The sequence below is a fragment of the Lipotes vexillifer genome, unplaced genomic scaffold (genome assembly GCF_000442215.2).
Source record: "Lipotes vexillifer unplaced genomic scaffold, Lipotes_vexillifer_v1.1 scaffold27, whole genome shotgun sequence".
NCBI lineage: Eukaryota > Metazoa > Chordata > Mammalia > Artiodactyla > Lipotidae > Lipotes > Lipotes vexillifer.
In genome coordinates this window covers 1,538,182-1,551,332 of record NW_006787756.1, presented here as the reverse complement: position 1 = coordinate 1,551,332, position 13,151 = coordinate 1,538,182, and positions in this window count along the sequence as shown.

Genomic DNA, 13,151 nt, shown 5'->3' with positions numbered 1-13,151 from the left:
GGAAAATCTTGTACCTAATGGGAAAAAAGAATAGTATTACAAACCCTCATGACAAGATCTATTCTGCTAGCATTTTTCCAAATTGAAGTATAGGTGATTTACAATGCTGTGTTAGTTTCAGTTTGTAAAGCAAAGTGATTCAGTTATACATATATGTACGTGTGTGTGTGTGTGTATATATATATATATATATATATATATGTTTACATATATATATTCTTTTTCAGATTCTTTTCCCTTATAGGTTATTACAAAATATTGAGTATAGCTCCCTGTGCTATATAGTAGGTCCTTGGTGGTTAACCATTTTATATACAGTAGTATGTATATGTTAATCCCAGACTCCTATGCTACATTTTTGAATCAGAAGGAATTAAGGCTTTTTTAGAGGGCAAAACGTAACACGGTTTATAAAGAAACTTCTTGGAAAAGCATTAACTGAAATTTTATAAATCAAATAAACTTTTAAAAATGCTCCCGGAAAGCTTGTTATTTTTTGGCATTACTCTTTTAAATCACCTTTAAAAGCAAATAACTATCACCTAGTACCATGGGATCATATGTGTATGCACTTGTGAGCATATGTGAGAGGGAGAGACAGAGAGAGACAGAGAGAGAGAGAGAAAGAGAGAAAGAGACAGAGAGTGTGTGTGTGTGTGTATGTGTGTAGGACCTATTTGGCCTAAGAAACATGGACCCAGGTTATAGCTTTGGCTCTTCCACCAACTAGCCATGTGACCTTAAACAAGTTCTCTTAAACGCTCTGGGACTCAAGTTTCCTCATCCGTAAAATGAAAGGGGTTTTGGACCATAACCTCTGCGATTTCTTTTCATTCTAATGCTCCATGAAACAATTCACCTCCTTCCCACCATGTTTCTCTTGCTAAAAGTTATACCTCCATTACAGAAAATTACTTATTATATATAATTTTACCAATTTATGAATGTTAAGGAAAATCACTTGTTTGTACACCTTGCTCCTCCTCCTTATAGCCATCCTCTGACAATCTTTTTTTTTTTTTTTTTTTTTGCTGTACGCGGGCCTCTCACTGTTGTGGCCTCTCCCGTTGCGGAGCACAGGCTCCGGACGCGCAGGCTCAGCGGCCATGGCTCACGGGCCCAGCTGCTCCGCGGCATGTGGGATCTTCCCGGACCGGGGCACGAACCCGTGTCCCCTGCATCGGCAGGCGGACTCTCAACCACTGCGCCACCAGGGAAGCCCTCTCTGACAATCTTTAGATGGCTGGCATCTATATGATGACTGGAAGTTAGACGGGCCAGGTCGTGAAGCTCAGAGCAGGCTCCTGGCTTTGAGCTAATTTATCGGCACAGTGGCATCTTACCTTTGGCCCCTGGACTTACGTGTCATCCTTTCCTTTTTGAAACACTTTTCTCTCTCATCTTCTGAGAGACAAAACTCAAATTGTCATTTTCTATTAGTCTCCTTTGCCGTCTTCTCTCGTCTGCTCAACCTCTCAATGTTAGTAGTGCCCTCGGGGTATTTCCTGGGCTCCCTTCCTTCTGTTGACACCGACAGGCATCTCTAACTTACATCCTCTACTTCTCTGTCTCCAGCTCCACTACCCTCATCCAAGGCATGAGCACCGCTCACTTACCTATTCCATAGCCTCCCAACATCCTCCCTTCTCCTCGTGCATTCCTAAAGTCCACTTTCCACCAGCAGCCAGAGTGATTTATTAAAAATACGAATCAGATCTCAACACATCCCCACTTTAACACTGTCTAATGTCTGCCCACTGCAGTCAAAACCAAGTCCAGCCAAGTCCTTGGCTGACTGCTCTGTGTTACCGGGCCTCTTCCCACCTCTCTGATCACTCTTACCTCCCCATCCCAGGCACCCCTGTCTCTACCACCAATGGCCACCCCATCCTGCTGCAAATATGCACATGGCAGGCTCCTTCTCCCAGGGGCTTGCTTCCACTACATGACTTAGAGGAGCTGCCCAGAAGTCTCTACCACATCATTCTCCTCTAAAATCCCTGAGCAGCTCATCACTATCTGAAAATACTTTCAGGTTTATGTCTCTCAGCCCCATGAGAACATAAGCTCCACTAGAGTAGGAGCTTGTCTGCTTGGTTTATACCAAAACACTAGCTCTTTGAACAGTGCCTGACACACAGTAGATGCTCAATAAGTGCTTGATGAATGAAGGAATAAATGAATGGATAAATTCCTGCCTTTTCATTTACTGACCCAGTCTAAATGTCACTTTTCTTTCATAATCATAAGTTTAATTTTATAAATAAATATGTGATCTTCAAAATATAATGGACAAATTAAATTTTATTTATAGTACTTTCTGTTTTCATTCAAGCTTGTTTTTTCATTCCTACAGGAAGAGCATCTATGGATCTTCTCCTAAGACCTAAGTGCATCTTAGGTCTTCTTTTCCTAAGACCAATTATCCAATGTGGAAGTGACAGTCTTCAGAAGGAAGCTGAATTTTCTATAGCTATCTCTAAGGATTTTTAAAAATTGGTCATTTTCTAAATATACTGTAAAATATAAATCACAAAAATCATACTTTATTGCTCAAATTAATCATATATAATCATATTATATTACTGTTGGACACAGAGACTTAAGTGTTTTATCCTCATCATTCTTACATTTCAATATTTTTGCCAGGACACACCAGTCTGGGAACGCAGTAATGAAGGACAAGTGACTGTAACAGCAACACAGTTAAACTCTCTAGCTCAGTCTCCAATAAATACATCAGGCAGATTCCAGCCCTCCATCTCTCTCCCCAAATCGCTGCGTTTGGAAACAAGGGGCCCTTGGAGTGCCTTGCAACATTCTTGAGAAGGACGGTCCTTTCGACTTTATGAAGCCCACTTTCCTTCCTTCTGCTTCTCATGTGCCTCTGTACTGTCATCTCAGATACACTTTTCCACCTCAACTTCTGCTCCACCTTAGGGAGAGTTACTTCATCACCTGCGTTGCAGCAGTTACGTGGTGGATATTCGCTTCTATTCGTTGGCCTCTCTCCTTCACGGGGAGCATCCCTGACGGTCTAGTCATGACCCCTCCGTGGCTTATCTGACCTTCATGCCAACTGACCAACCCGCAGCCTCATAAAGGGCCAAACCCATGGAGCTGAGGACCTCTCTCTAGATGCCTCCAGGCTAAAAAATTAATGTTAAGGTTCACATGTTTTTTTATTGTAAAATAATAATTAACGAGTAGTATGATAAATGTTAATAATGAAATAATAAATTGCCATTATCCCGCCATCCACAAGTAACCAGAACATTCTGATACATTTTTCTATCTTTTAAAATATTGTAAATTTTATGCTATGGTATAGTATTTCATCTACAATTCTGCAGTTTCTTTTACTTGGATTATGCGCATGTTCGTGTTATCACTAAATATTCATCAACAGTACATAAGAATCCACGGATTTGTCACTACTATCTAGTAATTCCTCTATAATTATTTTTAGTTTTTTCCAATTTATAATTCTGTGAAAGAAGTATTTATACTTAATACTGAGTGAATTTCTTATTATTCCTTAGGACCAATTTCTAGAAATAAAACTACAGGGTCAATGGATATGAACATTCTGACAAATGGTTTTCCAGAAAATTATAACAATTTTAACCCATTCCAGGGGGCCCGTCTTGCTGCATACCCACCAGCACTGAATCCCCTTCTTTTAAAAAAATCTTTGCAATTGTACAATTTGAAAAGTAGATTATTTCAATTTATATTTCTTTGGTACTCTTTGATTCACTTGAAAATTTTCTTCAAGTTGTCTTTTTTCAATTATTACTTTAGTGTTCCTCTTGTTATTTTGATATACTAGGGATATGACATCTTTGTAGTTTCTATGGAAAAGCTAGTCTTAAAACTTATGATTTTTATATTCCTATAAAAATAAATTCCATTTAATTACCACTTTATCTATAATTTTATGCTCACCTGCCATCATTAGCAACTTTGAGACACACATCTTGACAGAGACAAATCGGAATTGGAAAAAAGATTCATTTGGAGCATTTCTTTTTCCCAATGAAATTGGTCTGCAAGTAAATTAGAAGGCTTTCCCACAATCTTTTCGAAGCAGTTTCCAAAGAATTAAAAAATAACTCCACTTAATACATCTCTCTTAACGTATGTATATAACATCGAACTGGTGAAAGACATTTCTTTCCTCAGTAATAACTTAGAAACCTGTTCTAATAGGACCACATGGCTCACTTGAAATAACTGTTCCCTTCTTCTCCTAAGAAAATTCTTTAAGGCCATAAAAGTCTTCATGTGTCAGATTTGTAATAGTGACACAAATGGGCCCAAAGAACAAAACCAAACGCTGCCACCACCACAAAAGCCCTAATGACGTCTTGTGTGGAGCCCCAGTGTAGCTGAGACACCAGTCAGCTGCCTAGAAGGGAGATGACCCTGTGGGCACTACTGTTACTGCCATGTCCCAGCTGTGCTGTGTCAGGCTTGCTAACGTGCATGGCGGCCATGCGATGGGGCATTGCGTTTCTTTCTGACATTTCCCCCAGGTGACTTTTTACAGCCTCCTTCTATTAACTTCATCTCCCAGCCTTGTGCTGTGAATGCTTTCTTATTGCAAATTTGAGTGGCACACACCATGGTGAACCTCACTGAGGCTGACTGGCTGTCTCAAAAGTGACAGCACAACAGGAACCAAATGAAATATTCTAAGCAAGACTGCTGATAAAGTCATGAGAACAAGAGAAAACCAACTTGGCATCAAGATGCCGTCACAGAAAGCTTCTCAAGAATGTTAAAAACATTTTCTCCTCCTTCACAGAACACAGGAAAAGGTGTGACTGATGGCTAGTTCATAAAATCATGAAAGATACATTTTTTTAAAATCACGTGCTTTTCTCAGCATTCTAATCTCTGATGGGGATGACCCTTGGAGTTTAAGTGAAAGGACATAAAATTCAAAACCACAAAAATAGGGACTTCCCTGGCAGCACAGTGGTTAAGAATCCCCCTGCCAATGCAGAGGACACGGATTCAGCCCCTGGTTCGGGAAGATCCCACATGCCGCGGAGCAACTAAGCCCGTGCACCACAACTACTGAGCCTGCACTCTAAAGTCCGCGAGCCACAACTGTTGAGCTCGCGTGCTGCAACTACTGAAGCCCACGTGCCTAGAGCCCGTGCTCTGCAACAAGAGAAGCCACCGCAATGAGAAGCCCGAGCACTGCAAGGAAGAGTAGCCCCCGCTGCTGCAACTAGAGGAAGCCCGTGCGCAGCAACGAAGACCCAACGCAGCCAAAAATAAATAAATAAAATAAATAAAAATTTTTTTAAAAAGAGTAGTTTAACCAAATTACTATTTAAAAATCAATACTCTGGGGAAAAATACAGAATTAATTGCCAAAAATGTTCACTTAAACAGGTACTGAGGGATTAATTAATATATCCAATTGAAAGGCATTTCTAAGCAATTAAAATGCTCATGGTTCTTTGCTGGGTGATTTTGGGGAAAGTATATAGGTCTCTCGTTATTTGAGGACCTAATATAGGTAAGATATATACTAATTTTTTTTTTTTTTTTTTTTTTTGCGGTACGCGGGCCTCTCACCGTTGTGGCCTCTCCCGTTGGCGGAGCGCAGGCTCAGCGGCCATGGCTCAAGGGCCCAGCCGCTCCGCGGCATGTGGGATCTCCCCGGACCGGGACACGAACCCGTGTCCCCTGCATCGGCAGGCGGACTCTCAACCACTGCGCCACCAGGGAAGCCCTATATAGTAATTTTTATTCCCACAGCAAAAATCATACCAAACAAAAATGGTACAAGCAAAATCGGTACCATTTGTCCCATTTTACAGATGAGGAGACTGAGGTTCAAAATCCCATATTGGCTCTTAAACACCACATCCTTAAGTTGAATTCAGGGTTTTTGTTTTTCTTGGCATTGACTCTTTCTGCCATGTCACAATTTCTTCTCAAAATAAGGTATAAAAACCAAATAGAACATGCTCTCCATCCTACTGGCAGATACACACAAACACATTAAAAATAGATTGGCGAATGAAGCACTTACTGTATGCAGGTGGCGTCTTTAGCAGTTATTACCTCTTGACTCATTTAATTCACACAAAAACTCTACTAAAATTCATTATTAAGACCATTTTAAAGATGAGAAAACTGAGGTACACAGAGAGGATACATAACTTGCTCAAGGTCATACCCTAGGGCGGCTGTAACAAAGTATCGCAAACCAGGTGGCTTCAAACAACAAATATGTATTCTCCCCGCCCCCCCCTTCTGGAGGCTGTCAGTCTGAAATCAAGGTGTCAGTGGGACCGAGTTCTAGGGGAAAATCTATGTCTTTCTCTTAGCTTCTGGTGCCACTACAATCCTTGGTGTTCCTTGTCTTGTAGATACAATACGCCAATCTTGGCCTCCGTGGTCACGTGGGGCTCTCCCTATGTCTCTTCATCTTGTCTTCCCTTGCATGTCTATCTCTGTGTCTCCTCTTCTTATAAGGACACCAGTCATATTGGATGAAGGGTCCACCTTACCCCAGTATGAACTCAACTAATTACATCTGCAATGACCCTATGTCTAAACAAGCTCGCATTCTGAGGCTCTAAAAGGATGTGGATTTTGAGAGGACACTGTTCAGCCTAGTACAGCTAATTAGTTGTGAAACTGGGAGTCCCTCTGGCTCAGAGTCTATGCTTGTAGCCACGGTGCTCTGGCACTTCTCCAACTCACAAGAAATGACCATCAGCAAAAGCATGATCCACTCCTGCATTGGTGACCCAAGTACCATGTTACAGGAGTGCAGGGCAGGCGGCATTCGAACAGAACCTTGAAAGATGAATAGGCCGTCCACTTTCAGCAGGGCGGGTATGGAGGTAATGGGTAATATTCAAGGAGGAGAGGACTGCTACATAAGGTACACGGTCAAGCAGGGGCATGTTGTGTTTGGGAAACAGCATGGCCAGAGCACACTGGGGCACGGTGAGTGGTGCAGGGATGGGGTAGAGCTGGGAAGGGAAGGGCAGATGCTATGGTTAAAAAGAAGAATGAGAACAAATAATGGAGGACCTTGTGTGTCAGGCTAAGGCGTGTGGGCTGCGCCTTACAGGCCACTTGGAGCCATTAATGAGAAGCGATACATAACACACGTGCTTTCGCACAATCGTTTGGGAATACTAGTTAGGAGACTATGCAAGAGATGCCCAGAGGTTAAGTTCCAGAGGTAACACTCAAGAAGATAATTTGATTGGCTGAAGGGAGTAAGAGAAGGATGGAACATACATCAAGTTTATAGGAGATATGGCCTGATGGTCGATGACTAGCAGGCCGGCTTTGTTTGGTGTGCTTAATCACAGAGGAATTGAAATTGACTAACCCATCTATGGTGGATTAAAGATGCCCATGAATTCTTTGATACTCCTTCCGTCTAGAGAAAGGCAATGTTCATGCCACCTTTCCTTGATTTGGGGTGGGCTCCATGATGTTCTGGGGCTAAGTCATTAGAAGCTTTGTAGCTCCTACCTGGGCTTCTTGGAAGGCTCACTCTGGGAAACTGGAATTGCGTATAAGAAGTCTGACGATCCTACTGGAGAGACGATGTGGAAAGACCCCACAAGACTACGTGGAAAAGGAAGGGAGCCTGTATGAGCCCAGCCTTCCAGCTGCTCCCACGAAGGTGCCAGGCTTGTGAGCAAAGACCAGTCAGCTGCCAGCTGAATTCTACCAGTTGACCTCAGTTGATGTTGCCTGACGTGGTGAAGAACTGCCAAGCCATGCCCTGCCTGCTTTACCAAATCATGAAGTTGTGAGTCAGAGTAAAATGGTTGTTTGTGAAGCCACTGCTGTTTAGGATAGTTTGGCGACGATAACTGGAACCCACCCATGGAATGAGATGGCATGATTCATGTAATCTCTCACACAGATGTTATGTAAAGCTAAGTGAACAAATATTGAGAAGGGTGAGAGAAATTAAAATAATTTGAAATGTACATTCATCCTTTGATTAAAATTCAGTAGAGCAGCAAATACTCTAGTAGTAATTCAGCAGTGGATACCAGTGGAAAAAATTCTACTTATTGTGTTATGCAACTCAAAGGAAGGAAAGGAATGAAAACAAAATTGAGGCCACTTCCCCAAATTTAGTTGGGTACAATCACGACAGACCACTCAGTTACCGAGACTTAAATGCCAAGGTTCATTTCCTCTTAAATCATTTTGAAAATGGCCGGAGCTGCCTAATATCAGTTATTAGTACAAAGAATAGAGCTTCTAAGCTAAACAGAACATTTTGCATTTCAGGAATGATAAAAAAGCTTTTCCAGGGCTTCTGCCCACACACACAGAGTGAACAAAAATAGAGCATGTCTGGAAAAGTACAAGCCTTCATCTACTGGATTGTTGACCAAACTTGAGTTGCAATTCTGAGGACCTAAGCAAGTTAAAATACATCCACAAATTTGTGCCCGTCTGCGGAGCTTCAGTTCATGACTTCTCGTCCTCATTAGTTGCCTGCCAACACCATTTAGGGTTGTTGATGTACTGCTTTGCTGCTATTCTCAACAAATTGTTTTTGTGTTAGCGCATCCTGTGCTGACCTGGCATTTGAAGCCGTCCAGGTCAAGAAACTACCTTAGCATCTATTTCAGGAGTTAAGATTTGCCTTGCTAGGATAACAGTCATACTTCCAGTATTCGGTAGCATGCCTGAGTGTTTGCCCTTAAACACTTAGCAGTGGAAGTTAAGTCATCAGTCAAGTTATAATGAGTCAAATCACCATCCAGCAGTCAGTGGAGGGTTGAATCTTCAACTCCACACATAAGTGGTTAGATTTTCAACCTAGAGAAGCTTAATTTGTCATCTAGACATCTAAAAAGAAGCTAAGAATGTTTATAACCAGCACTTCCTACGTTACTGTTTGTTGAAAGGTCCACGCCTCTAATCCTCCTTTTCCAAACCCACATGGCTCACAGTTCTCCCCTTTTGCTAATCGATAGAGGTCTAATCATCATATTTTTCATACTGTCCACTAGAATATACGTTAACAACTTAACTATCAAAGTTTTATCTTTAGGATCATGTCGTGAAAAGAAATGCTGATTAAAGAGAATCCATTGCTGGCAAATATAAGGCCAATGTAATTGACACAAACGGTGAAATTCAAGTACATCAACTCCTACTGAGATAAAATTATGATTAAGAGAATGTTTAATGAAATGCTCTTAATTGTCAACTGAAGCCTAGAAAGGAAAATTAACGAACAGGCTGATACTCTTTCTTTATAGGTAGTAATACAACATTAAGACCAAAACACAGGATTTGTTGTAACTAGAACATATTATCTTTATTTCTTTTTCAGTGTTTAGGAGTTGGGGCCTACTGGCTGGCAAAGCTAGGGGTGAATTCTAGAACCCTGGTTTCATGACCTTAATATACTCACGACATGAGACCAGAACAATCTTAACCATATCATTAGAGCTGATCTGTCCAATGAAGTTTTTCTAACAATGATCTGATGAAGAAAACAGTCTAACTCTCTCCAAGGCTTAACTTTCAAGAAGCTGGGATAGATCTGAAGACTGCAAAGCCAATTTCTACATTGCACGGGCAAGGATATTTTCATTAAGTATTAGACTTTTGTCTTTAAAAAATGTTTATGGGGCTTCCCTGGTGGTGCAGTGGTTGAGAGTCCGCCTGCCGATGCAGGGGACGCGGGTTCGTGCCCCGGTCCGGGAAGATCCCGCGTGCCGCGGAGCGGCTGGGCCCGTGAGCCACGGCCGCTGAGCCTGCGCGTCCGGAGCCTGTGCTCCGCAGCGGGAGAGGCCACAGCAGTGAGAGGCCTGCGTATCACACACACACACACACACAAAATGTTTATGAAACTTTCTTATTTTGCCCTGATAACATGCTGATGCTTTAGCTAAAACCAAACACCAAAAACCAAACCAACCGAACAACCCAAAAACTGTAAATAGATTCTAGACTTCCATGTTTTTTATGTAGTAGCTTGATATTGTCATTTGTAAAAAGACATGTTTATGCCAGCTTCAGGCAATGTGAAAATGGGAACAAGTTGGCTGCGTCGTTGTGCTCCTGCAGTGTTGGGGCCAGTAGCACAGGCAATAGCAGCGGCAGGAAATCCTTACACGGTAAACCACCCTCTGATCCAGGCAGGCATCACATTTTGCTACCATGTATATGGTATTTGGAAAATTCCAAAAAGTAGGCACAGTTAGTGCCAATGGCAGCAGCAGATGATTTCTTTAGCTCAACACAGAAAACAGGATATAATAAGCTATATCACGAACCACTTTCTTACCTTTGTAGAATATACAGAACTCAAGGCAAAATACCGCTGGAAATCCTCTTTGAAATTAGGTAAACGTAAGTTACAAATAGAATGGAATTTCTTGAAAATTCTGACCTATTAGCAATGATTTTGAGGCACCTTTCTGTAATAACCAAGGTTAACATGTCTTGAACGCTTCCTATGTGCCAAGCACCTCAAAGCAACTTACGCATAATATCTCATTTAAACTTCGCAACATTCAAATGAGATGCTAAAATCAACTCATTTATTAGCTGCAGAGACAAAGGCCGGGGTGGTTAAAGAACTTGTTACAGTTGTGGAAAATTAGGCCCAGAGCAATTCAGTGACTTCTGGTCATGGAAGTTCTAAATGGTGGAGCCTGGATTGAAATCGGGCACTCCAGTGCCAGATCCTGCTCTTAACCACCACGGTGTACTAGATAGTCCCTGCGTATTAAGACAGAGCACATCACCGCAAGGGAAGTCTGAGTCAGTCTCCAGGTAATCCATTTTTACTTGCTTTGTATCATTTACAGAAATCATTTATAAGCCCTTAACTTCAATGTCTCAATTGCAAATTGGGTATAATAACCCCTACTTATCAGGGTTGCTCTGAGGATTACAGGAGCATACTTGTAAAGTACCCAGGACAGCATCGAGCACATAAAAGATGTCGAATAGTTATCTTCATTTCTCCTTGGCCACTTTCCTCGTATTTATTCCTCGTGTTTAGCTCATTCCTTCAAAATGTTAGGAACATCTACTTTGTGCAAACAATGTGCCAAATATTAGAGATTCAGTGGTAAAGAAGGTAGCTTGCTCGTTCTTGAGACTAAGAGTCAGCAAACTTCTTCTACAAAAGCCCAGAGAGTAAATTTTTTTTCTTTTGTGGGACATAAAAGTATCTGTCTCCACTACTCAGTTGTGCCATTATAGTGTGAAAGGAGCCACAGCAATATGCATGGCTCAGTTCCAATAACATTTTGTTTACAGAAATAGGCAGGAGCTGAATTTGGTCCATGCGCCATAGTTGGCCAAGCCCTGCTCAAGACCCATAAACAAACCATTACCTTAGAATGTAGAGTGAGATACAGGAAATACAGGATGTGATGGGAACCCAACACGGCACGGCCACTTAACTCGCTCTAAGAGGATCAGCGACCTGAGAATTAAAGCACGAGCAGGAAGTCGCAAGAAGGATTTCAGGAAGAAGAAACCAGAAGACCCAGAGATAATGATCCATTTGAGGACGATCATGTGAAAAAGTTTAAGGGCTGGAGCAGAGTGGGTGGAAGCAATGGTGGGCAGGGCAGGCCAGGGCCAGCACACGAAGGGCTCTGTGAGGGAGCGCAGAGCTGATGTTAATGGGAAGAGGTTGATGTTTTCACCGGGGACAGAGAGAGGATGACTGCATTACTGTCTGTAAAATGGCAGCACCCTCAGGGGCTGATGAACTATGAATGACTCCCCTCCACTAAATGGTCCCAGGTTGCTGAGTCTGTGGTCCTCGTATCAGTTTTTCACAACTTTTCTCCTCTGTTGCCCAGGTTTTTGTCAACCATCACTTCTGACTACTGTGAGTACACTGAGGAAAATATTCTAACCTCACTTGCTGCTTCTAGTCTGCTATCATATTCATAACTATTTCTTCAGATGCTTTAACTTTCTAAATTTTTTTTTAAAAAGAGTAGGTAAATTGGCTGAGTGAACTTTCCTAAGTAATCTGCAGGGCAGGGAAGGAGGTCTTCTGGACTCTGTTACCACCTTAGTTAGAATTGCTGAGTCCCCAGGTAAAGAAAAGTACCACCATATTGAGAGCATCTAGCTCTCTGCAATGTGTATAGCTTTTCTACTTGACAGATTCGTCTAGAAATTCTGATCATTAACCAAAAGAAAAGTCTAGGCTACAGCCACAAAAATCAAATACCCTACTTCCTTATTTCCATAACCATCAGAATCTACCGAAGATGTCACTTTGGATATCTCCAGCTATATCTCCAAGACTACTCAGCACAGGTCAGAGCAGTTTAAGATATTTTCTGCCGGATTATATTTGGTGATCTGAACCCGAGAACGTGGTGGACACACGTTTGAATGATGGTGGTAGCAGGGATAAGGGGGACTAAATTGCTTTGCTTCTTGTGGTAGAGTTAGATTATTAACTTTTTTTTCAAACTGAAAACATCTTAAATTTTTAATAATAAGGAACCTGTTTCATCTTCTTATTTCCACTTCCAAATTCTTTGAAGGCTCTCATAAATATCAATGGAGCTGAGTCATAAGCCATATCAAGATGAGGCATATAACTAGATTATAATTTCCTGCTAGATTCTAAATTCCTTGAAATTGAGGCTAATTTTATTCATCTTTCTATCCCCTACAGTATCTAGTATAATATCTTGTTCAATTAATTACTGTTGAGTAGAGATAAGTAAAACAACCTTCACTGAGACCTAGTAATTAACATAGAGGTTTTCTTTTCCCTTCAATCTGAAAAAAAATGAAACAAAATAAAAAAGAACAAGTTCCCATTTGCTTCCTGTGAGTCCAATAAACACAGCAAAGTCATTTGGCAGACTATGGCTCATTCAATATTTATGAAATTAACCATACCCCAGCAGATTCAATCATTTTAGATGCCCTAATAATGGTCTTCACAATTGATCGCCACATAATTCAATTCAACCATGCCAACAGATTATGGCTCCAGATCAGGAAGGGATTAATGGAAATTCACTGAGACCCTTAAGTGATCCCTAACCCCCGTGGTTCCACATCTCACACCACTGAGATGAGAAAGTTGTCACAGTATAATCCCAACCTCACATCTGTTCTCAACTCTTTCC